Below are 4384 nucleotides of genomic sequence, written 5' to 3' on the forward strand. Positions count from 1 at the left end.
AGAGAGAGAGAGAGAGAGAGAGAGAGAGAGAATGAAGGCCACAGAGAAACAGACCAGAACAAACAGACAGATTAAGGTTCGTGTGTGTGTGTGTGTGTGTGTGTGTGTGTGTGTGTGTGTGTGTGTGTGTGTGTGTGCAAACTTTTATTCTGAGGAAATTGTGTCAGGTCTCCTCGTTTTTATATAATTTCTTTCTAAAACATCGGGGCTCTACCTGTCTCCTCCTGGGTCTCCTGTCGCTGGTCTGTCTGATTTGTCTATTTGTCGCTTACTCAAAATGTATCTATTGTTTATTTCTTTTCTTACTCATCCTCACCACAAAAACACACACACACACACACACACACACATAAAGCTAACCAACCCTCCCCTTCACAAACACGTAAGCACTAAAGCAAACATACAAGCGATGTAATGTTTATGCTATTTAACATCCCCAGCGTTTAATAAATCATCAACCTTGTTATCCGAGGAGACATGTTAACGAAGTGATGATTATTTTAGTCAGATCACCAAAAGAATCACAAATTACTGAGAATTTAAATGATTTACTTGTTTATTTTAACTTTTTATTTATTTAGCAAAGTACTTACAAGAACCAAACAGACAAAGCCTCAACTCTTTTCACTTTGTAAGGAATTTAACAGTAAATAAAATCACAAAGACTTTACACAATACGTTTCTCAATGTGAACACGCCATATTGTTATTTTCATGACTGCTTGATTCCAGTCACGCCACATTTTTTTTTAAACCTTTGGGGCGAAGAGTGGCGTGGCGGGAAAAACGGGGCGGGCGGACCGACCAGAAAGGAGCTTTATTTTCTTTTCTTACGCCGCGAAAACGGAAACAGGCGAGGAAGGGTGTGAGGGGGAGAAAGGGAATGTGTGTGTGTGTGTGTGTGTGTGTAACAGGCAAGACCGTGAATTAGTACGTGGGAGATGGACTTCAGTCTTTAGTGTGGCCATGGCTGGTTGCTTCGACAAGTTAGTGTGGATGGACGGTGTGGCTTCGTGAGTGAGTTTGTAAGTGAGTTTGTGAGTGAGTGAGTGAATGAGTGAGTGAGTGAGTGAGGCTTTACTGGGTGGTGCAACTTTGTAGAAAAATAGAAGGGAGTGGATAGTAATTGGGTAGTTCGCTATCTCTGCCTGGGTGGTGCTTTTGCAAGAGAGAGAGAGAGAAGGGGAGGGGGATGTAGCATGGTGTGTGTGTGTGTGTGTGTGTGTGTGTGCAGTTGGTTGGCTAATAAGCTACGGTTACACTAGTCACTGTTACCCTGTGCTGGACGATTTTGCCTGGGCAGGAAACCAACCTTAGGCCTGGTTTGCATGGGGAGTGGTCACACAGAAGGCGCCTGCCCGTCCAGCCGCCAAGTCCAAATGTAAACAAACGAGTCAAGCGAGTGTCAAGGCGCTGTGTTTTATTAATCTGTGTGCCGTTAGTGATCATTAATTATACAGAAAAACTAATAATTCCATGGTATAATAATATAATATGTATATATTTTTATTATATAGGATAATTTGGTTTTAGCTGAATGTTTAAATACTATAGTATCTCAATACCTCTGCTGCGCCCCACCGATGCCAGATTGTCGTACTCAGACCATAGTATTTACCGGTTTCTCACGCCTAACTATTGCCAAGAAACATCAGGAATTAACTATTTGAACGATAATTTTAAGTGAATATCCTTATTGGGGTCCACGAGGCAGTTTTTGGGTCGGAAGTCGGGAAATATAAGAAGCTGAGTAAGACAATCTGGCAACTTTGAACGGTGCACCCAGCCATACCACTGGGAGAACAACGAGCCAGCGCGTCCATTCAAATTTACCGTAGCCCAGCCCAGGGGTAGCAGTGACTAGTGTAACCGCGGCGTAAGAAGACGGAGCGCGTGATAGTGATAGAATTAGGGTGTTGAGTGATGGGATGGGTGGGTGGACGAGTGGGCGGGTGCATGTTGTGCGGTGGAGTGAGTGGACGACTGGAGCATAAAGGTGAAATAAACTCTGGCCAGGTGATAACGTTTTTGAGGCAGGTAAACACACACAAACCCACCACTACATAAAGCAGATAAATAGGGTGCTAGCGTGAGAGGGATGCACCGATGAACTACAATACAATATGAAAATAGTGAAACAACGCTAAAATTAACGAACTATGAAAATTCAGCCCTGCAGCCGCCACACATAAACGTATATATAAGTTTAAAAAGACTTTCCAATGGTCAAACCGGCGCGAGTTATAAACCGAATGAAATAAATTAATTACACAAAACGATGGAACAATGCAATAAACAATTTAATAACTTTACACAATAAACAAACGCAGCATTCGGAGCATTAAAAGAACTCACGTATCCAAACATTGGGTTGTTTTTTATTCTCCAAAAATTGTTTGTTTTTCCTTTTTTTTCACGTAATCTAATTTTGTCCCCCTCGACCACTGACTTCTTTGGAGTGGCCACGTAAGGGGGGGAGGAGGAGGAGGAGGAGGAGGCAGAAAAGAGAGTACCGGAGAGGAAGGAGGAAAAGGAAAGGGGAGAGGTGAGAGAAATTAAGTTACCGAGAGGACAAGGTAGTTTTGTCCCTGCAGGTTTTTTCTCTCTCTCTCTCTCTCTCTCTCTCTCTCTCTCGTGCATTATAACACCATTTATCCTTATTCTTCCTTTTCTTTTTCCTCCTTAACTCAACATTTTCATTTTATTTTAATTTTCACTTTTTTTTTAGCTTTCTCTTTTTATTTCCTTTCACCTTTACTCCCATTTCCCTTTTCTCACCTTATTTATCCTCGTTCTCCCTTTTCTTACCTCTCCTTTACTCAACATTTCCCTTACTTCTTTTTTTTTCATTTATAACCTTTTTCTCACCTCTATTTTTCCCCCATCCACCTTTTTCTTTCATATCCGTTTTCTCCCCACAAAACTATCTCTGTCCGAACATTTTCCCTTCCATGTCCCTCTCCCTCACTTCCTCCCCATTCCTCTCCCTATCTTCTCTCCACATGCACTGCCCACTCCCCCTCCTCCTCACCATCCCCCCCAGCAGCCCTCTTCTCAATATTGTCCACCCCACTCCCTGTTTCCCCCTGCCCACCCCACTCCCTGTGCTCTTCGCTGTACCAAACGGACTCGGAGGACCACAGTGGACGCTTGATGCGGAAAGAGAGGAAGAGGAGCGAGCGGACGAGGACGAGGAGCGAGACATGAAGGAGGGAAGGAGTGGAGGAAGGAGCAGCAGAAGGGAGGGATGAGTTGAGGGAGATGGCAGGGAACAAATGCATAGAGGAGAGAGAAGGAGGAGTGAAATGGGTGAGGTACGAAGAGGATGAGAAACAGGAGAAAAAGAAGAAGGGAGATAAAAGAAGGAAAATGTAAGGAAGATAGAAGGTAGAAGGGAAAATAAAGGTAAACGTGAAGGGAAAGAGAGAAAAAGGAAGAGAGAAAAATTGAAAAGAGGTGAAGAAAAGATAATTCAAAAGGGAGGGAAGATGGAAATGATAAAATAAAGATGTGAGAAAGACAGGAGAAGGTAAAACGGATAAAAATGACAAAGGAAAAAGGAAGGACAAGAAGAAGGAAGAAAAAAATTACCGGATACAAGCACACGGGAGGAGGGGAAGAAAAAGGGATGATTCAAATAAAAAGAAAGGAAGGAAAAGAAAAGTAAAGACAAAAGAAAGAATAAAGAGAAAGGAAAATGCAAGGACAAGAAGGGTAAAATAATTAATAGGGGAGAAGTATAAGAAGAGAAGAAAAAGAGAGAAGAAACTAAGGTGAATTATAATAAAGAGAAATCATAGGAAGAGGAAAAAGGGGAGGAGGAAGCGGACGAGGAGGAGGAGGAAGAAGAGTTCACATGTGTGCCAAAACTTGAGAAAAAATTTATCCTCACGTTCGTCGATTCTTTCTTTTCACGTTCACAGGACAAATCATTTCAAACGTTTTCTTACACGTACCAGACAATAAAAATAAATCATACAAGAAAAGTCAGACAACGGGAACAAAAAAAAAAAATAAATAAATTAATCAACCTTGTTTTCTGACGCAGCGAATAAATTGAAGTTCTTTTGTATGAAGTAATAGGAGAAGGCAGAGAAGGAGGAGGAAGGAAAGAAGGAGAAGGGGGGAGAAAAAGGAATCGGAGAAGGAGAAAGAAGACACGCAAAAAAAAGAATAACATCGAAAACAATAAAGGCTCAGGAGAAGGAGTAGGAGGAAAAGACCGAATAAAAGAAAAGGGAGAAAGAGAAGAGACAAAAGGGCGAAGGAGTAGGGGAAAAAGAAATCTGAGGAGGAGAAAGAAAAGACAGAGACGAAGAATAACATAAAATCAATAAATATGGCGGAGGAAGCGAAGGAGAAGAGGGAAAAAGGAATAGGATAAG

At 41.9% G+C, this 4384-nt stretch overlaps 1 long non-coding RNA gene across 1 annotated transcript in view; it reads right to left on the reverse strand.

Moving 5' to 3' along the window:
* Positions 1-1370, reverse strand: part of LOC126983843 (uncharacterized) — a 34045-nt gene extending 32675 nt beyond the window's left edge. The window contains exon 1 of the long non-coding RNA XR_007736264.1: positions 1312-1370. This is a non-coding gene — a long non-coding RNA (uncharacterized LOC126983843). The remainder of the gene's footprint in view (positions 1-1311) is intronic.
* Positions 1371-4384: the final 3014 nt, after the last annotated feature.

Source organism: Eriocheir sinensis, chromosome 55 (genome assembly GCF_024679095.1).
Source record: "Eriocheir sinensis breed Jianghai 21 chromosome 55, ASM2467909v1, whole genome shotgun sequence".
NCBI classification, from domain to species: Eukaryota; Metazoa; Arthropoda; class Malacostraca; order Decapoda; family Varunidae; genus Eriocheir; species Eriocheir sinensis.